This window comes from Panthera uncia, chromosome B4 (assembly GCF_023721935.1).
Source record: "Panthera uncia isolate 11264 chromosome B4, Puncia_PCG_1.0, whole genome shotgun sequence".
NCBI lineage: Eukaryota > Metazoa > Chordata > Mammalia > Carnivora > Felidae > Panthera > Panthera uncia.
The window spans coordinates 16,531,145-16,553,432 of NC_064809.1; the positions used below are offsets into that span (position 1 = coordinate 16,531,145).

Below are 22,288 nucleotides of genomic sequence, written 5' to 3' on the forward strand. Positions count from 1 at the left end.
CCCGACGCAGGGCTTGAACCCACGAACTGCACGAACCGCAAAATCACGACCTGTGCTGAAGTCGGACACTCAACCGACTGAGCCTCCCAGGTGCCCCACAAATAAAATGAATAGTCTTGAGGCAAGGGTCTACGATGGTAAACAACTGAATGCTGGGTAGCCATCTTCCCCCACCCACAGACCACCTCCTCTGACCTCCAGTGGGTGCACACAGAGGTGAAGAGAACAAGGCCAAAGGCATACTACATTACTTAGTTAGCTTTGTACCCAAACCCCAGTGGATTTGACAACTTGAACCTTCAAGGATTCTTTGTCCATACCAAATGGACCTAAGTAGCTTCTTGTTAAAATTTTCGCTTAAGGGGTGCCTGAGTGGCTCAGTCAGTTAAGCGTCTGACTCTTGATTTTGGCTCATGTCATGATCTCATGGTCATGAGATCGAGACCCGTGTGGGACTCCACATTGAGTGTGGAGCCTGTTTGGGATTCTCTCTCTCTCTCTCTCTCTCTCTCTCTCTCTCTCCCTCCCTCCCTCCCTCTCTCTCTCTCTCTCTCTCCCTCCCTTCCTCCCTCCCTCTGTCTCTGCCCCACTCCTGCTTGCATGCTTTCTCTTTCTCTCGCTCTCAAAATAAATAAACATTAAAAACATTTTCCCTTAAAATAATGTTATTGAAGGGCGCCTGGGTGGCTCAGTCGGTTGAGCGTCTGGCTTTGGCTCAGGTCATGGTCTCACAGTCTGTGAGTTCGAGCCCCGCGTCGGGCCTTGTGCTGACAGCTCAGCGCCTGGGGCCTGCTTCAGGTTCTCTGTCTCCCTCTCTCTCAGCCCCTCCCCTGCTCATGCTCTGTCTCTCTCTGTCTCAAAAATAAAATAAAATAAAAATTAAAAAAAAATGTTATTGAGGTGAAATTCACATAACATAGAATTCACCGTTTTAGAGTGAACAATTCAGTGGCATTTAATACATTCACCTTGTTGTGCAACCACTGCCTGTGTCTAGTTCTAACACATTTCCATCACTCCAGAGTAAACCCCCTGTTAAGTACTTTCCCCATCCTCTCCTCCCCCAGTCTCTGGCAACCATCAATTTGATGGCTCCATCTGGCATTCTGTCTCTATAGCTGTATCTATTCCGGGTATTCGATGCGTAATTTCATGGAATTATACAATGTGTAATCTTTTGTGTCTGGCTTCTTTCATTTAGCATCATGGTTTAGAGGGTCATCTACACTGTAGGGTATATTGGCACTTCATTCCTTTTCATGGTTGAACGATACTCCGTCGTGTGAATGTACCATGAGTTGTTTATCCATTAATCTGCTGATGGATGTTTGGCCTGTTGTTTCCACCTTTGGACCATCGTTGAATAGTGTTGCTCTGAACAGGCGTGGGCATGTCCTTTTTTAAGTACCTGTTTTCAATTCTTTTGGGTATATGCCTAGGAATAGAATTTTGAGGTCAGATGGTGAGTCTATGTATCGCTTCTGAGGAACCGTATACAAGTGTTTCATTTCTCTCCCCACCCTTGCCAACACTTGTTATTTTCTGTTTGTTTTGTTTCATTTTATTATAGCCATCCTAGTGGATGTGAAGCATAAGTGGCTGCTTTTTATTAGGCCATTCCTGGTTTCCACCAGAGGAGAAAAGTCCCTTTAAAGTAGAAGGGAAACAGGCTAGCCTTTCTTTTTTTTCTTTTCTTTTCTTTTTTTTTTTTTTTGCCAACTGTTGTGGGAGGAAAGGAAATCTCCAAGGAGATTGTTCCTGGAAGGATCCCTAAAGAGGGAGTACCCTTCTGGAACTCAAGGCTTTAATCCCTGGGCCTGACCCCATGATCTTCCCCCTGCTCTAGCATGGAGGGCTGGTAGCTGCTTTACCTTGGAGGGACTCCCTTCTGTCATCTCTTTGAAGGTGGAATGAGCCAGCAAACTATGAAGGAGGGTGTGTAGGAAGGAAGCCAAAGCTTACTGGACACATAAATTCTTAGATTCATTCATTTATTCAGTACATATTTATGAGGTATATTTTATGTGCTGGACAGTCTTCTGGATGCTCATGATACATCGGTAACTCAAACAGATACAAGTCCTTGCTTTCCCAAGCTTTCCTTCAGATGACATGGGGGCAGATAGAAATTGAACAATAAACACAACGAACAAATTATATAGTATGTTGGAAGGTGGCAGGTGCCTTGGCAAAAGAAAAAGTAGAGCATGATGGGAAGGTTCTGGGGTGCTGGGATGGGACAGTGTGAGGTATTTAATAGGATAATGGGTAGACCTTTTGGGGAAGCTGGGAATTGACCACAGCCTGGGAAGACCTGGGCATAGAGAGATTTTCTGAATCAAAAAGCTTCACCCAGACAGCCTGAGATTCTCAGTGCAGCGCTGACGTCCTACTTCTGCTTCGCTTACTGATCTCTTATTCCTCACTTGTTCAGCTGTTCGTTTTCTTAGCCGTCTTTTGACGTTCGTCTGTCTGCTTCCCTTTGCCCAATGCGCAAACGGGCCTTCCTGGTCATGAACGTCTGGTTAGCAACAGTGAAAATTTGGAGCCTCGGGCCCTTGAGCAACTTGGGGCCCTTGAGACGTAGGAAGCCAGATGTGAGTGAACAAAATCTTCCCAACGGTAAGTGAGGTAGAGACTCAATGTTGTAGAGGCTTGTAGGCCATAGCTAGGCATGCTAGGATTTTGTTACTTTGTTTTCAGTCTCCTCTAGGAGGGACTTCTGGAAGACTTTGGAGATCGTTCTAGCTGAGAGTTCAGAAAACGTGTGATTCTCAGACACCCCCCCCCCCCCCGCGCTTCTGGTGTTTTGCCAGTAGGGCACCCAACAAAGGCGTTAAGCTGGTCTGGTTTCTCTTGCAGTTCCCTCCTTATGTGGAGCTGTTTCTTTTGAGATGAGAGACCATAGCAAGGCATGGGCAGCTGTGGGGGAGCTAGACTGGCTCAGTGTCTCAGGAGGCTTGTACTTGGAAGAGGAGATCAGAATCATTTTGACCACGAGACCACATCCATATTCGATCTTATTTTTGCTGACTTTTCACTGTCCTGTGCTGATGTTTATGTTTTATGAAATGAACATGTCTACAATCGTGCTTTCAGCAGACCCATTGTGTAAAGCGGAGAATACAGTGTAGACAGCATGCTGTGCTTTCGTTCACTTCACAGTGGTCTCTGATTTCAAGTTTGGCCAAAGAGGATTCGTTTCCGAGACAAAATTTGCTTCCGATATTAAACTTCTAGCTCTGGTTTTAGCATGTAGAGAACTGCACGTAGTCTGGTTATTAGTAAATTCATAGTCTCCAAATTTAAAAATACATGGCTCGGTCTAATGAAGATAAGACGTTGCTTTAAATATCCAGGTGTTGCAAAGGGGAGCTCGGGAGCTCTGGAATACTTTTCCAAAATGAAATGGGGTTTCGGTTATTTTAGGCAGTCATTAAACAGTTGTTAGCCAGTTTAGTAAGTTTATATAAAACTGCATATTTCGAAGCTTTAAATGCCGCAGAAGTTCCAGTGTAAACAGAGGACAGAATCAGTGCTTTACACGGAAGCACCCAGCACTGTGCCTCATTCCAACTGAGGAAATGCTTACAAGTTCAAGGCCAGACGCAGGTTGACTCACCCCAGCAGTTAAAGAGGCTCTGGGGTATTAATCTCTTCAGGTTAGCAAGTCGGGGCCAAGAGGCCGGGTCCTGGTGCTAGTTCCGTGCGGGTCAGCTAGGTTTGCTTTGTTCTGCGTTTTGCAGATTGTGTCACAGACCCTGGTAAATGTCTCATAAATGCATTCCACTCTTCAAGAGAGTGTGGATTATGAGCTGCTGGCTCCTAGCCAGAGGGAGACGCTCAGCAACCCTCTGACAGGCGTGCCAAGAATGTTCTCTGTTAGGACTGTCAGTGCCTAACGTGGCGAAGACAGCTCTTGCTCTAAGTGACACCTGCCTTTGGTAGAAAGCTCTGGAACTCACGCCTAAATATGGTGACTGGCTCTGATGTTGGCCAATTTCTCCCTGAGTTGCTGTTGGAGAAGGAAAAGAAGGAGTAAAAACTGCTCTTGATTTCTGTGTGACGTCTTTGAACTTGAATTTATCAGGAGAGTCAGTCCTTTGGTACAGAGCATCTTATGCATTGGTTCACGAATTAAAATGCACGTGTGCTCTTACAAAGCTTTAATCTGCATCACTGCAGTGCCTTGTAAAAGTTCCTGATTCCGAGCCCTTCTCATCTACAGTGTGAGTAAGAGTAGCGATTAGTGATGCTAATAATAGCTAACGCTTCGCGAGCATTTACTGTGGTCCAGGCTTTGTTTTGTCCATGTTATGTATTATTATATATTCATTATTTTCATTGATATGTTATATATTATATTCATTATATTATATTATATTGTATATTCAATATATATTTTATCATTTATAATTATATCTTATTAAATATATTTTATAATTTATAAAATTTATATAATTTATAAAATATATATGATATATTTTATTAAATATATATTTAATTATTTTCATCAATATCTATTATGTTCATTATATTATATTATATTATATATTCAATATATATTTTATTATTTATAATTATATTTTATTAAATATATTTTATAATTTATAAAATTTATATAATTTATAAAATGTATATAATGATTATGTTTTATTAAATATATATTTAATTATTTTCATCAATATATATTATGTTCATTATATTTTATATTATATTACATTATATTATATTATATTATATATTCAATATATATTTTATTATTTATAATTATATTTTATTAACTATATTTATAATTTATAAAATTTATATAATTTATAAGATAATGATTATATTTTATTAAATATATATTTAATTATTTTCATCCATATATTATATATTATATTCACTATATTATATTATATATTCACTATATTATATTCACCAATATATTATATATTATTATATATTATATATTCACCGGATCCTCAAAGTAACCCTGTCACAAGGAAGCTATTCTCAGTCTGGCCACCGTACTTCAACCCATTGCGTGAAACTGTCCACACAACAGCAGCAAGAACAACCCACTTTGAGTGTGCCCTGTGTGCCAACCACTTATTAAAGCAAGTCTTTACTTTTACTGTGTCATTCAGTCTCATTGGTGTCTAAACCAAACTCCTCCCTAACAGAGAAGTGCCCTACCTTTTTTTTTTTTTTTTAAATCCCAACACCATGGCTGAAATGCCTTTGTATGTGTGTCCCACTTTATTTTCAAAATAATTTAGGAGGCCTTTGAGACAATTGTCTTCCAGGCAACAAAGCTTAAATAGCCTATTTCTCTATTTTCCTGATTTTTTCCGTACGGTGTCTTTAGAGTGCATCCAGTCCTGAGTTTTTCTTGCTATTCCCAAATTTCGGATGCTCTCTTACGCCTCTCTCTCTCCTCTCCTCTTTCCCTCTGTGTTTTATTCTCCGTGGGACACTCCATTATGCCTCTTAGCTACATGGCCGTTGCTCTGTTATAATGATCGTGACATTAGCCAACAATTTTCAGAGCTTTTTGACGGCAGGGAACTGTGTCTTATTCAGGCTCTTGTTCTAGCACCTAGCACTGAGGCCTGGCACATCGGGAACGCTTGGTAAATGTTCACTGAGTGAGCAAATCTCTTCCTTCCCATTCCTTCTTTTCCTCTGCCAATAACCTACTCCAGACACTCATTATTTTTCATGCCTAAGGTATATCAGAATGTGTTTGCCTGCACATAGCAGCAAAGACAACTCAACCTGGCTTAAGCAATAAGGAATTTTACTGGCTGACAGAACTGGAAGTCCAGAGATAAAGCAGGCCTCACCATGGACTTAATCCAAGCACTCCAGCATTTCTTTGTGATTCTCTTGGCCCCGTCCTCCTTTGGCTAACAGTGTGGCGGCTACAGGAATTCGGATCCTCGATTTTGGCCACAGTGACATCGAACCTGTATCCGAAGAGTGCGCTCGTCCTGGAAGTTTCTAGGAGATGTCCCTTTGTGTAGTTCATTGGTTTGAAATGGGTCACGTATCTGCTCCTCAGCCGGTTCTTGTAGCCTGAGGATTGCCATATTCCAGTCAGTTTACAGCTGGATTTGTGAAACAGGCAATGACACGGAAGAAGGAATTACTCTGAGATAAAAACGGAGCTGGGTTCATTTCTCCAAGCAGTAGGCCTCTCATGGAGGGCGGGTGGAACGCTGACTGAAATTCACAGAACTGTTAGGAAGGGGCGCCAGACTTGCAGGTAGCAGCCATCAGTGTGAAACTTCCTAATTGGTGTTTCGCCCCCTGGGCACTCCCTCCTTCCGTGCACCTGCCACCAGATTCATCTCTCTGAAACGTGATGTTTACGATACAGCACTATTGAAAAAATGTTAACTGACTCCCCGTTGCCTATTGGAAAATATTCTGACATTCAACCTGCTGTTTAAGACAGTCCCATTTTATCCTTAAAGATTCATCTTCTAGTTCTCTTCTGTACTAAAACCGGTATCATTTTTTATTTTATTTTATTTTTTTTGAGAGAGAGTGAGCGAGCGAGCAGGGGAGAGGGGCAAGGGGGAGAGAGAAAGAGAGAGAATCCCAAGCAGGCTCCATGCACAGTGCGGAGCTGGATGCCAGGCTCAGTCCCACAACCCTGGGATTATGATCTGAGCTGAAATCAAGAGTCAGATGCTCAAATGACTGAGCCACCCAGGCATCCCATTAAACTGGTGTTATTGACTGAATGTTTGTCTGCCTCACAAATTCATATGTTGAAATCTTAACCCCCAATGAGGTGGGGCCTTTGGGAGATGATTAAGTCATGAAGGTGGAACCCTTGTGAATGGGATTGGGATCCTTATAATAAGGACCCCAGAGAGCTCTCTAGTCTTCTTTCTGCCATGTGAGAATACAAAGAGAAGGTGCCCATATGCTTTCTGGAAGAAGGCCCTCACCGGATCCCAATCATGCTGGTCTCAGGCTTTCAGTCTCCAGAACTGTGAGAAATAAATCACTGTTATTTATAGGCTACTCAGTCTGTGACATTTTGTTACAGCAGCCTGAATGGATTAAGACAGCTGAGTGTTGGCCAACTTGGCTTACTAATCATTCTCTGATAATGTAGGTTTATACCTTTGCTTCTGTTTTTTCATTTCCTTTACATAGAGTGACTGCTTTCCTTCTCTGTGAACATGAAAGTTCTAACCTTGATTTCAAGATCCACTGAAGAAGAGAAAGACAAAGAGACAATGTATATTTAAAGCAATAATGGCTGAAAACTTAGCAAATCTGAGGAGAGAAATGGACATTCAGATCCGTGAGGCCCAGAGGATCCCAAATAGGCTTTGAACTTGAGTAGGGATACACTGAAACAAATTATAATTAAATTGTCAAAAGTTAAGGGCAAAGAACTTTAAGAACAGTAAGAGAAAAGAGAGAAGTTACATACAAGGGACCTCTCATAACACCATCTGTGGATTTCTCAACAGAAACTTTTGCAACTAAGAGAGAATGGAATGACATATTCAAAACATTGAAAGAAAATAACTTTCAACAATAATTCTATACCCAGCAAGGCTGTCCTTCAGAAACAAAGGAGGGATAAAGACTTTTCTGAACAAAGAGAAGCTGTGAGAGTTCATTACTAACAGATCTGCCTTATAAGAAATGCTAAAGGGAGCTTTGTTAATGGAAATCGAAGAACAGTAATTAACACCATACAAACACAAAAAGGTAGGTAAATCTCACTCGGTAATAGTAAATACATAGTCACTGTTATTAGATTCTGCACTATGATAATAGTGATGCATAATTCGTTTACAACTTTAGTTTAAACATTGGGAAAAAATGAATGTAGTAAAAATAATCATAGCTAAAATATCTGTTATGTACGCAATATAAAAAACATGTAAATTATAATCATAATAATCTAAGATATTTGGGGAGGAGAAGCAAAAGTGTAGAGTTTATGAATTTTATTGAAGGTAAATCATTACCAGTTTAAAATTGGGTGCTATAAGTTTAAGATATTATATAAGCCTTATGGTAACCACAGGAGAAAATCTTGTAGTAATTATACCAAAGAACATGATAAAGAAGGCAAAGCATATTGATACCAAAACATGTCAAAACAAGAAAAAACAGCAGTATATAAGAAACAAGGAACAACAAATCTATCAAATAAGCAGAAAACAGTTAACAAAATGGCACCAGTAAGTCTTTACCTATCAGTGATTAAACATAAATAGGTTAAATTCTTCAGTTAAACCACAATGAGGTAAAATGAATGGATTGAAAAAGTAAAAAGGAGAACAAGATCCACCAAGATCTTTGCCCATAAGAGATTCACTGTAGCCTTAAAGACACACATAGACTGAGTGTGAAGGAATGGAAATACACATTTCAAGCAAATGGTAAGTACGAAGAAGAGGTAGCTATACTTATAGCATACAAAATAGACTTTAAAAATGGTAAAAAGAAACAAAGAAGGTAATTATATAATGAGAAATGGATCATACATCAAGAAGATAGAATAATTGTAAATATTTATGTACCCAACATTGAGGCACCTAAGTATTTAAAATAAAAACTAACAGAGGTGAAAGGGGAAGTGAATAGTAATACACTAATAATTGGGGACTCTATAACACTCTGCTTTCAACAATGGATAAATCACCCAGGCAGATAATCAATAAGGAAACAGATTTGAACAGCACTACAAACCAGACGGATCTAACAGACATTTGCAGAACATTCTATCCAGTAACAGCAGAATACAGTTTTCTCAAATACACATGAAACATTTTCTAAGATAGACCAAATGGTAGGCTACAAAACATGTCTTAACAAGATCAAGAAAATTGAAATCATATCAAATCTCTTCTCTGACCACAATGGCTTGAAACCAGAAATCAATAACAAGAAGCAAACTGGAAAATTCACAAATACATGGAAATTAAACAATACTGTCCTGAACAACCAGTGGATCAAAGAAGAAATTAAAGGTGACATTTTAAAGTTTCCTGGAAAATGAAAGTGGAAACACAACATACCAGAACTTGTGGGATGCAGCAAAAGCAGTTCTAAGAGGGATGTTCATAGTAATAAACACCTGTAATAAAAAGCAAGAAAGAACCTAAATAAATAACCTAACTTTATGCCTTAAGGAACTAGGGGAAAAAAAGTAAAAAACTGAGCCCAAATTTAGCAGAGAAAAAGGACATAATAAAGATTAGAGAGAAATAAGTGAAATAGATAACAGGAAAACAATAGAAAAGAAACAAACTAAGAGTTGGTTCTTTGAAAAGATAAAATTGACAAACCTTCAGCTTACCTTGACTAAGCAAGGAAAAAAGAAAAAGCGTTCAAATCAACAAACTGATAAATGAAAAAAGAAGCATCAACATGATTATCACATGTAAATGAACCAAACTGGATCCATATCTTATATACTACTCACAAAAATTAACTCAAAGTGGATTAAAGACTTAAGTATAAGACCTGAAGCCATGAAACTCATTGGAGAAAACCTAGGAGCAAAGCTCCTTGACATGAGTTTTTGGATCTGACACCTAAAGCACAAGAAACAAAATAAAAAATGAACAGTGGGACTACATCTAACTTAAAAGCTTCTGCCCAGCTAAAGAAACCATCAACAAAGTGTAAGGAAAACCTACAGAATGGGGAAAACAATTTGCAAACCATATGTCTGATTAAGGGATAAACTCCAAAACATATAAAGAACCCATACAACTCAGTTGTAAAAACCAAATAACCCATTCACGAGTTACTTTCTTGCAATGGGAAATGCTCCATACGTAGTTTATGTGTGCCAGCTGTGAAGAGTGGTAGCAAAGAAGCATAGCTGAAGCACTGAAAACGTGAAGGTTCTATCCAGCTTTTTGAAAATTAGTAGTACAAATATTTGCCGGTAACCTACGATGCATCGGGCACTGTTCAAGGTTCTGGAACTTAACAACAAGCAATGAATAACCAAATCCCTGACCTCAGTGAACTTTCACTTCTAGTGGACAGATAAACAAATTAAAAAAAAAATTTTTTTTTTACATTTATTTATTTTTGAGAGATAGAGACAGCATGAGCAGACGAGGGGCAGAGAGAGAGGGAGACACAGAATTGGAAGCAGCCTCCAGGCTCCGAGCTGTCAGCCCAGAGCCCGACGTGGGGCTCGAACCCATGATCCGTGAGATCATGACCTGAGCCGAAGTCGGACGCTTAACCGACTGAGCCACCCAGGCGCCCCCAGATAAACAAATTAATCTGTAGTAAAATGTCAGATAGTGTCAAACGCTGACAAGATGGAAGATAAGAGGGTATTTTGAAGGTAGAGAAATCAGGGAAGTCTTCTGACCAAGGCCCTTAATGGAGCTCCAGGAGATGATATGGGGCAGAGGGAACCCCAAGGGTACAAGCCTTGAGGAGAAAGCCTGCCAAACACTTGTCAACAAGTGTCAAACACTTGAGAGCCAGCAAGAAGGCTGACCTGGCCCGAGGGTACTGATGGATCAGGAGTGATGGGAGACACTAATGTCAGGGAGCCAGAGTTTGGATAATGTGCCTTCAGGTAGGCCGTACCGGAGGTCCAATATGACACGACATAGACTGCCCTTGAAGGACTTTCATCAGGGTAATGGCTTGGCCTGATGTACGTGTTACGAAAATTGCTTTGTCTTCTGTGTGGAGAAGAGATATTTGAGTTGCCAGAGGCGAGGCTCCTGTGGAAGTACAGGTGAAGAATGACGTGTCCAGTTCTGGAATATTGGTGGTGGAGTCAGGGCAGAGTGGTGGGATCCTGGACACAGGTGAAGAGAAGGGCAGCAGGACTTGCTGATGGAATGGCTGTCATTTGTGTTTGTGTGTGATTGTAAACAAAGGTGAGTGCAAAGGAATGAGGTAACATAATGGTGGCTTTTCAAAAAGAATACTTCACGTAGTTTGTGTTTTAAAAAATCGAATAGAGATCTTGGAACAGTGGACATTTGATTTATTTTATTTTTTAAATGTTTATGTTTGAGAGAGAGGGAGACAGAGCGTGAATGGGGGAGGGGCAGAGAAAGAGGGAGACAGAATCCAAAGCAGGGTCCAGGCTCCGAGCTGTCAGCCCGGAGCCCGACGTGGGGCTCGAACTCATGAACCGTGAGATCATGACCTGAGCCGAAGTCGGTCGCTCAACCGACTGAACCACCCAGGCCCCCCAACACTGGACATTTTAAACTATTGCTCCCAAGAAGTGCTAAAAAGTTCCAAGGTTATTTAAAAACACTTAAATAAATGACAAAATAATAAAATCAAAGGGCCCTCGGAGAGATTGTTTGCATTTGTGACATTACCTTCCAAAATCTCTACATTTTAGGCATCTTTTTTGTAGACGTGGTGTTAATTATATTTTAAAAATTTTGCTCTGTTGAAAATCTTTTTTGTGGTAGACATGATTAAGTTGAGAATGTTTTGATTATGTGACCTGTATCTGGTTGGTACTAACATTTACAATTGACCCAGTTTGGTATAATCTTTGGTATATCATTTGGCTTGCCTGAAATTTGATAAATTTGTCTTTCCACTGATAAAAAGGAAGGGGAAATTGGCTAGAATTAGTGCAGAAGAATAAGCATAAATACTTAAAAGTAATAAAATTTAAAACGATTAAAACAATACTTGTTTTAAAAACTGTTAGGCATGTTTTCTGTAATATCCGATTATTCATTGTTTTATCTTTTTTAATGAATTGGTTCATATTTTTTTTTCCTTGATAAGGTGCTGCTTACAAATGGAAACATTTATCATTCGTATACCCGGTTTTTCTGAGAAACTCAGAACTTTGTCAAATCCATTAATTTTTGTAATAATTTTATGATTGTCAGGTGGCAATTATTTGTCCTAATTTCTTAGGTTGAGACAGTTTCAGAGATAGGAAAATGAGTAATTGCCATTGGAATTTGTTTCCTAATGCCCCCCATGCCTGAGGTAACCTCTGTGTAGAACACCTTGCTTCCAGAAACAACAGGGTTTGGTACTACATATATTTTTTGCACTGAAATTCACCTCTGTGACATATACTCTGTACAACGACGTAAGAATTTGGTCTCAGTAGGATTATAGGGCTGATGTTCATTGGCTTCGATGTTATGGCCACACTAAATTTGTTGGATGATAGTGGTTTGAGGTCCCTCTAGGAGAGTTATTATTTGTTCACTTATTACTTAATAACTAATGACTTGCGGTACTTTATGGATGCCTTCCTCTTTTATTCATTCTTTCAATAGAAATATACTGAACACTATCTTTTTCTAGCCACTGTGGTTGCTTACTTACTAGAAATTGCAAAACAGGAATCCTGTTACGTTTCTCACCCACTGCCTTGTAACAGGCTCCAGGGTAATTTTTACACGTCTTGTACAGGCTGAGGAATAAACAGAGATAACAAACAGAACAGAATAGGTACAATTTCAAGCTTCCCTCCCCTGTCCCTTCTCATCTGCTTTGATCGTCAGATTTTCTTTAATTACGTGGCAAAATTTTTCATCGTGTCGCTAAATAGAAAATGATTAAAATACTCATCTTGGTTGCAGGGCTCTTTAACCAGAATTTTACCAGCACAGTGCTCATAGACTGTTCCCTGTTTTATTGGTAGTTAGATTAGAGAAGAGAGAGCACGTGTTTTGGATTCCTGAAACAGAAGGTGAAGGTCAGTGAAAAAGTTACCTGGAAAGACAAGACAGGCTGTGTGTGGACAGCCTCACAGTATTGCGTGGGTATGCTGACGCCTTTGGGTATGGTCAGACAGAACCACTGAAGAAGGTCATCCTGCATGATTTGGAAGACAAGCGTTCGCAAGATAAGAGAGCTAATTTCTAGTTTCTTCCCTGGCTGTGATTGAGTGCATGTAACTATTTCCTCTGAGCCTCAGTTTCTCTAGCTTTCAGATGAGGGATTGGATATAGTCTGAATGCGTCCCCTTTAACATTCTTATGTTGAAATCCCAACCCCCGAATGTGATGGCATTTGTGTGATGGCATTAGTCAGTGGGGCCTTTAGGAGGTGATAGGTCATGAGGACGGAACCCTCATGAATGGGAGTAGGGCTCTTATGAAGGAAACCCCCCAAAGCTCCCTGGCCCCTTTCACTCTGTGAGGACCCAGTGAAAAGATGTGTCTATGAACCAGAAAGAGGGCCCTCACCTGGCCCTCCCGGCGCCCTGATTTTGGACTTCCCAATCTCCAGAACCAGGAGAGCTCAATTTCTGGTGTTTATAAGGCACCCAGCCTCTGGTATTCTGTCACAGCCCAAACGGACTAAGATAGCACCGTGCTTTGTAATGTCCATAATGTCTTTAGAATCTGAGAGATGTGGGTGGCTGTGCCATTTTCTTCGTGTTATTTCTTAACTCCTCTAAGGCTTTATCTCCTCATCTGTACAGTGAGGGTAATGATATACAATCTCTGAGGATTTAGGAAACCTCGAGATAATGTAGCTTAAGGATTGAGCATAGTGCCTGCTCCGTGAATGGCAGCCAGATAGAATAAATTGAGCAGGTTGCAACAGGGTCCTTATTTCCAGACTCACTCTCGGGTGCTATTTGGGGATGTTTATTCCACTCTGTGTTATGCCTGTGTGATAACCTCCATCTGAAATGTTGTAGCTCCTAGAAACAGCAAGTTCTTTGCCCTGTTCTCTTTGTCTCAGGAAGAATTCATTTTGTAATCTCATGTTTTCACGTTGAAACTCGCTTTCTCGGGGCGCCTGGGAGGCTCAGTCGGTTAAGCATCCGACTTCAGCTCAGGTCATGATCTCACGGTTCGTGGGTTCAAGCCCCGCGTCAGGCTCTGTGCTGACAGCTTGGAGCGGGCAGCCTGCTTTGGATTCTGTGTCTCCCTCTCTCTCTGCCTCTCTTCCACTCATGATCTGTCTCTCAAAAGTAAATACACATTAAAAAAATAATAAAAAATAATAATAAAAAAAAAAAAAGAAAGAAACTCACTTCTCAACATCTATGCCGACGTTGTGGAATTGTTGGTTTCCTATCATCTCTCTTATCCAACTAGATTGGATTTTCATTGTTTGGAAAACTCTGTTAAACAGGGTCCTCCCTAACTGAGCCATCCTTGAACGTCACCTTGACTGATGCTTTAAGCTTCTGTCACTCCCTCTCTGAAAATGCCACGCCATGTAGTTCCAGAGCAGGTAGTATCCTGTGGGTAGAAGGGGACACAAGAAGGTCTGTTCTCCTGCTGTAGCATCCAGATCCAGTCCTCGGTGAAAGTTTGGTTCCTTCTTCTGTATTCCACTCGACCACATGGAGGTAGATACAGTCAGGCTGCCAGTAGGGAGGGAGGGATTGTAATAAGCGGCATCCCACAGTTAGACAGCGGGCAAGTCGTGTCAGAGGTGTGGCATCTTCGCAAGCCAGGCACACTGGTGTGTGTGGTGTGAATTGTGAACCCCTGACCACAGAAGGGGCTTGTACCTAGGCTGGTGCTTAGCCATCTTTCCTTTATAGATGTATGATGAATATGCAGCACTGTATGTTTAAGGTGCACAGCATACTGATTTGATACGTTTTTATTGCAGTCTGATTGCCCTGAAAGCCTTAGCTAACATCTCTTTTGCATCACATAGTTACCATTTCTTTTAGCGTTAGGAACAGTTACGATGTAGTCCCTTAGCATGATTAATGCGCAGAATACAGTTTTGTTGTCTGCTGTGACTGTGGTTTGTATTAAGTCTACTAGTTGCAAATATGTACCCTCAAACAGCATCTTCCCTGTTCCCCTACCCCCTCGCCCCTGATGACCACCATCCCGCTCTGTGGTTTTTCAAGGTTGCTTTTTTGAGATTCCCTGTCTAAGATAGCACACAGTATTTGTCTCTCTGTCTGACTTATGCCACTTAGCGTAATGTCCTCAGGGTCCAGCCACGTTGTTCCAATAGTCATTTTCCTTGTTTGACATGCATGGCTTTCTCTTTCCTGCGTGTATCCTTCGGGTGGCATACTTTGAATTAATGCAGACGAGCTTTTATCATAAAGGTAGCGATTTTATTAACAATTAAAATGTTTTGTTATTTTCCTACATCCCACATACTTCGTTTCCTATATTGCATCAACTGGTTCCTTCAAAAGGTGAGATGACTTACTGAGGGAGGAAGTATAAATAAATCAACAGCCACATACGTACGTATACACATAATATATACATATGTATGCATATGTATAGAGAGAAATTTTAGGGTTACATGTGAATGACTGTCACTTGTTTAGCAGAGGCTGGGGAGTGGGCAGCCCAGTTACATATATGGTAATGAGGAAGGAACAGTAATTGTGTTGTGATTTCCCTACCCTGCTTTTTTGCTGTTGACAGCTATTATGAAAAGCAGGTTGTCGGAATACGAAACACTAAATAAAGACCCATCATTTTATAAGAGCGTTTTATAGAATCTGTCTTTTGAAGTATAATAAAAATGTTCACAATCTATGTTTCTCTGCTTATGCCAATTACCCATTGTGTTTGTGCGTATTCATTTATGCATGGAAGTTTCGGGAGGAAAATACAGTCATTTTTGTAAATGTTAGATTTATAAGCCTCAGTAAAAACAGGCTCATTCAAACAAGAAAGCAGTCAGATTGCAAAATGGCAAATAAAAGGGGAGCATATCCTTATAGGAAACAAAATACTAAATTTTAACATTATGTTGCACGAGACAAAGGGACCTCCTGCAGACTTTTCAAGTGTTCATTTTGCTTGCACTGCTGCGGTTGGCTTACAGATGGCCCATGCGATAGTTGCTATAGAAACCAAACCTTTTTCATCAATCTCTCTCTGTTGCTATGGTGTGTTTGGGGTTGCTGCACGTAAACTTTTGTTTTAAGTGTCATTTATGTTTTTCATGACTGACCTGTAATGAAGCATATCGATTACGCATTAACCAACAAAGTATAGCATGAAATGATGCATTACCACTAACCATCAGTTACTAAGCAGAATAGATGGACCTCAACTTATTTGTAGACATGTACTGTGCATTTGTTAACCAGGCTATTTGAAACATTGTGATAAAAAAAAACAACAACCCTGAATTGACAGAAGTAGAATCTTTTTTTTTCTCGAGAGTGATCCTTTTTTGGGTAAGAGTTGAGATCTCCTCAGAGTTAAAGCTGCAGCGGGATTCAGAAATCCTGTATTGTGATTTTTGCTTTGACGTTGGACGTGTGGCTTTCGGCCAGTCGTTAACCTTGGATTTAATGAAATTATGAAACGGTGGCATGGCGGATGTATATATGGTACGCTCCACGAGGGTTGGTACACGCCTGTTTTGTTCACTCTTGTGCTTTTAGAGCCCGGTACAGTGTCTAGGAAAAGAGCCTGGAGCATAGGATACACTCAGTGTGGTACTTGGTGATGGAATGAGTACACACGTTGTTTCCGATCATATTTTAGTTTCTATGTTAAGTCAGTTTGAAGAGTAGGCGTCATTGCATTTTAATTCAACAGATAGTCATTGAATTCCTAGCTGTGGGAAAATGCTTCCCTTCTTGTTTGATTCCTTGCCCTTTCCAAAAATTTTGTCTTTCTTTCCTGAGATTCTGTATCCCAAATCCCCTAATTTTTACCAATCTGTGGATCTCAAGTATGTTGTTGTTGTTGTCGTTCACATCTTAGGGTATGTGTCCTTGAACATAAATTTTCTGATCCTGGGGCGCCTGGGTGGCTCCGTCAATGAAGCGTCCAACTTCTGCTCAGGTCATGATCTCACAGCTCATGAGTTCAAGCCCCGCGTCGGGCTCTGTGCTGACAGCTCAGAGCCTGGAGCCTCCTTTGGACTCTGTCTCCCTCTCTCTCTGCCCCTCCCCCACTCACACTCTGTATCTCTCTCCCTCAAGAGTAAATAAACATTAATTTTTTTTTTTTTTTAATTTTCTGATCCTTCCTTTCCAGGTACATTATTAACAAGACTGTTGTCTATCCAGTGCTTAGAAGCAGGAGCCTTTGAGTCAGGCAGACTCAAGGATGCACATAACTACCTCTGCACTTTTGAGGAGGGTACTTCTCATTGCTAGACTCGGTTTTCTCATCCATATAATGGGGGTAGCAATACCTACCTCATAGAGTTATTATGAGAATGAAATGGATTCATAAAGTACTAACCACAGCAACTAGCAGAGGGAGAGATTCATAAGCGGAAGCTCTTGCTCTCTATGTGTGCAGACAGGCTGCACTTGAGTCTCATTTGTTGAAAAGTCAAAAATCTGCAGATTGATTTACTTTGTTTCCCTCCAATGCCTCTAACTGCTATATGCCCGCTCTTACTTTTTCCACTGGGTGGGGATATCTCAATACCATTAGGCATATTCTGTAACCTGCCAGTCCTTTTGAGGTATTAAGAAAAAAAGGTCCTGTGCAGTTTAAAATTCCAATCACAGACATGCTTCAGATGTGATCTCCGTGACCTCCAAGCCAGTCTCCTGGGTCTTGCAGTCGGATGGGGCTTGGGCTCTTCCATAAGTTCTTTCTTCTACTCCAGCAGCTTGGACGTGGGGGGCGGGGGTGGTGTTTAACTCCTCCCTGCTCCTCATCAAACCTGACTCCTCTGGTCATGTGGCCGAGATGGGAACTGAAGGCAGCGAAGATTCTGTGTCACCTGTCAGAGATAGAAGATGTCTCTGTTCTTGCTCTGGTCCTGCTCTGGTTCCCTCTGTTGCCGCAGAGTCCTGTGGGTGGGTCCCGGGGAGAGGGTATGCCTGGTCACAGTTTCCCCGGCCCCCCCCCCCTCCCTCCATGAGGATTCTCCAAAAAGGACCACCGTCTCCCCTCTGACTCTTGCCAGCCGCCCTCTCCCCTAGCCTCCTCCCCCAGTGGGGCGTTCTCTTTCTTGGGCTACTGCGGGGCATTCCCCCAGCAGCTGCCCCCATGGAGCCACTAGACAGGGTGACTCCCTGCAGCCCTGTTCTTCCACTCCCCTGCCCCCGCGCTGTGCTGTCTTCCCCCTTCCTTGTTGGCAGCCGTGGCTCCAGCAGGCCTTCTTCCCCCTTTTTTGGAGGGCTTACTTAAGAAAATTGAGACACGAGACACAGCTGGGTCCATGCGCTTCTCCCAGACTCCAGAAGGCACATCCGGACTCTCCCAGGAACCCCCTAGCGTGCTGTGACCCGCTCCAAAGGCAGTGCTCGGTGAGGCAGAGATGCTTCCTGCTGGTGCTAAGACTAGGCAAGCAAAGGTCAAGATGGAGATGGGAGTGTCGTCGTCATCTTCTTCCCCTCCTCCTCCTCCTCCTCCTCCTCCTCTTCTGTTTATTATTTCTGAGGGGCAGAGAGAAATTGAGGTATTAAGCAAGGGAGGGGCAGACAGAGAGGGAGCCACAGAATCCAAAGCAGGCTCCAGGCTCCGAGCCATCAGCACAGAGCCCGATGCGGGGCTCAAACCCACAAACCATGAGATCGTGACTTGAGCCAAAGTTGGATGCTCGGCGGACTGAGCCACCCAGGCGCCCCAAACCCAGTGTCCTCTTGTTGGTGGGTAAGGTTGGATGTGCTCACATACACAGATACTTCAAATTTTTCAGTCCTCTATGGAGCAGGGTCTGCTATATCTTAGTTAATAAACATTATATCCTAGAGCATTACAACACGTATAGTTATCATTTAACAAAAATTAAAGTTTATAACATATGGAAACCGTATGGCGCTTAAGTCTATAATGTCAACACCTGCAGTAGCAGAAAGCTTAGAAAATCGCTTGCACGCATTCATTTGTATTTGATCCTTCATTGTTCTGTCCTTTCAAATGCATTTAACATGTACATTGTAATGGACATGGTGTGTTACGTTGCGTACCATAGAAAAAGTACTTCATTTGTTACTTAAGAATAATTACTGTGAAACACACGTATCATTGTACCAGCCGGAGCAAAAAGAAAATCACTAGGGTTGTGATGTTGAATTCTGCATGGTGCAAGTTGACATATGCCCGTTTGGTATGTGCTGCTTTGTGTTTTAATCTCACAGTTCTTCTCAAAACCCTGAGTTTTAGGGGCACCTTGCCGGCTCAGTCGGTTAAGCATCAGACTTGATTTCAGCGGAGGGCACGATCTCACGGTTCCTGCGTCCGGCTCGGCGCTGACTGGCGTGGAGCCTGTTTGGGATTCTCTTTCTCTCTCCCTCTCTCACTGCCCTTCCCTTGCTCACTCTCTCTCACAAAATAAATGACTAAATTTTTTTAAAACGTGAATTTTAAAAAGATACAAATATTAGATGCATCCTTGTAGTCGGGAGGCCTGTGAGGTGACAGTTGAACACAAATACTAAGACCCAGGCTTGTGAACATGTCCGTGGGCTGACCGGCCCTTTTCTTAACCACCGTGAGGAACTCCAGAAGGCTATGCTAATGGCAGTTCTCTTTTAATGGGTCTCCTGCTCTTCCTCAGTCCTTACGGCTTGATCACCTCATCTGTTAAATTGTTGTCAACAGTCAGACTGATGCTCAGCCTGAAGAAGGTCTGCAGTCCTTTTCCACAGTCAACTCAGCTATACTGGAAAGGCAGCTCTTGTATTTTTTAAAAAATTTTCATGTTTATTTCTTTTTGAGACAGAGAGAGGTAGAGCTCGAGTGGGTGACGGGCAGAGAGAGGGGGAGACACAGAATCTGCAGCAGGTTCCAGGCTCTGAGCTGTCAGCACAGAGCCCGACGTGGGGCTTGAACTCATGAACCGTGAGATCATGACCTGAACCAAAGTCGGATGCTTATCCTACTGAGCCACCCAGGTGCCCCCGCCCCCCAGAAAGGCAACTCTTAAACTTATTTTAGAGACGGTCTAAGCACCAGAAGATACCATGCTTGAGAGAGAAAATCCCTGAGCACAGATGAATCCCACAGAATTCTAAGGAATTGGTAAAGGGACATCTTTATAATAACACAGGGTGATACCGAGCTTCTCCTGTGTGGGATTCCGTGTGGTGTGCCACTGTTTTGCTTGATGATGGGGAGATCACTGAATCTCAGCTGGAGAATGCTCCTATTTAAAGGGAAACTAAATCTTTATCCATTCATCCGTCGATGGACATTTAGGCTCTTTCCATAATTTAGCTATTGTTGAAAGCACTGCTATAAACATTGGGGTGCCTGTGCCCCTATGCATCAGCACTCCTGTATCCTTTGGACATATTTCTAGCAGTGGTATTGCTGGGTCATGGGGTAGTTCTGTTTTTAGTGTTTTGAGGAACGTCCACAGTGTTTTCCAGAGCGGCTGCACCAGTCTGCCTTCCCACCAACAGTGCAAGAAGGTTCCCGTTCCTCCACATCCTCACCAGCGTCTGTAGTTTCCTGATTGGTTCATGTTAGCCACTCTGACCGGTGTGAGGTGTACCTCAGTGTGGCTTTGATTTGTATTTCCCTGATGAGGAGCGACGTTGAGTATCTTTTCATGTGTCTGTTGGCCGTGGTTTATATATACAATGGAATACTACTTGGCAACGCGAAAGAATGGAATCATGCCGTTTGCAGCAATGTGGATGCAACTAGAAGGTATGATGATGAGTGAAATAAGTCAGTCAGAGAAGGATATTTCCAACAATTCCAATATATTTCCAACAATATATTTTCCAACAGAAAAACTAATAAACCATGAAAAAAATAATAAAAAATTAAAAAATTAAATAAAAAAGCAAATAATAATAATAATAATAATAATAAACGGACACCAAATCTAATCAATGCAAAACAAATATAATCTTTCCTAGATTAGCTGCCATTCCACATTATTTACCGACTGCTTCCTTCCCCTGCTGTGGGTCATGGGTTTGAGTACATGTGAAAAATAATGTAAATAGTATGCCTTATTAGTGCTTTGAGGAAGATCTGCCTCAAAAATGACTTTTCATCACACGCACAAAAATGTGGCTTTTTTTTTTTTTTTTATCATGTGCCTGAGGCAAGAAACAGTTTAATGGCAAGATCAACTTCACGGAGCACTAAGAATTTTCTTTGATAGATGGATGTGTTTCTCCAGGGGCTTTCTGCTTTAACTTACAAATGGTTATTAAATTTTCAAGGAAGGTCTTCTTTTAACTCTCAAAGTCAACCTATTTTCGACTTTTACAGCAGGAAACCCAAGTGAGGATGTGCTTTTCCAGATGTTCCCATCATGCTTTTCATTAACCGGGCGGCTTTTTAAGTTGTTACCTAATTTTCATCTGTATTGTACCAGCAGTGAGAGGGTCTACCTGCAAATTTGTAAGAATATTGCAGTCCTTTTACTTATATATGCTTTATTGAGTTTATATAGAGTATATCCAAATTTGATGGTTTGAACATTATATTGTTGTAATTAGTGCCAACAACTTTGTTTTAAGGGAAACGTGATATGTAGTTTTTGTTTCACCTTAGGAGTTCATTGTTTCAAAATTAGTAATTTTCTTGAGCTCCTTTTGTGCCGACTGTTACTCTGGACACATTTAACAGGAGAAACCAAATATAGTCTAAAAAAAACCTTTTTCTCAACCCATATTCTTTGTGAAGATAAAATTTTTACTTCAGATATGCAAAGAGCAGTTTTGATAAACTATTGAAAACTCTTTACTTTCTTATTTTTTTAGTTTTTAGACAGAGAGAGAGAGCACACAAGTGGGGGAGAGGGGTAGAGGGGGAGAGAGAATCTTAAGCAGGCTCCACTCACATCATGGGGCTGGACCCAGGGCTCTGTCCCGTGACCCTGGGATCATGACCTGAGCCAAAATCAAGAGGTGGACAGACACTCAACCGACTGAGCCACTCAATGCCCCTTGAAAGCTCTGTGTGAATATCTAGGTTTTAAAATGGATAGAAACAAATGAAAGAAAGAAAGAAAGAAAGAAAGAGAAAGAAAAAGGAGGAAAGAAAGAAAAGATATGAAGGGAAGGAGAAAGGAAGGGAAGGGGGGGAGGGAAGGGAAAGGAGAAAGAAAGAAAGAAAGAAAGAAAGAAAGAAAGAAAGAAAGAGAAAGAAAAAGAAAAGAAAGGAAGGGAAGGAGAAAGGAAAGGAAGGGAAGGGGAAGGGAGGGAAAGGAGAAAGAAAGAAAAAGAAAGAAAGAAAGAGAAAGAAAGAAAAGAAAGGAAGGGAAGGAGAAAGGAAAGGAAGGGGAGGGGAGGGGAGGGAAAGGAGAAAGAGAAAGAAAAAAAGAAGGAAAGAAAGAAAGAAAGAAAGAAAAGAAAGGAAGGGAAGGAGAAAGGAAAGGAAGGGAAGGGGAGGGGAGGGAAGGGAAGGGAAAGGAGGAAAGAAAGAAATGAAAGAAAGAAAGAAAGAAAGAAAGA

The 22,288-nt window shown here is 41.4% G+C and overlaps 1 protein-coding gene and 1 long non-coding RNA gene across 4 annotated transcripts in view; both read left to right on the plus strand.

The window, feature by feature from the left end:
* The window catches only part of CACNB2 (calcium voltage-gated channel auxiliary subunit beta 2), a 383,493-nt gene that overhangs the window by 48,149 nt on the left and 313,056 nt on the right, over window positions 1–22,288 (plus strand). The window lies entirely within an intron of this gene.
* Window positions 1,706–9,430, plus strand: LOC125920017 (uncharacterized). Its single transcript, XR_007456915.1, has 2 exons — window positions 1,706–2,622; window positions 4,974–9,430. It is a non-coding gene; the product is annotated as an uncharacterized LOC125920017 (long non-coding RNA).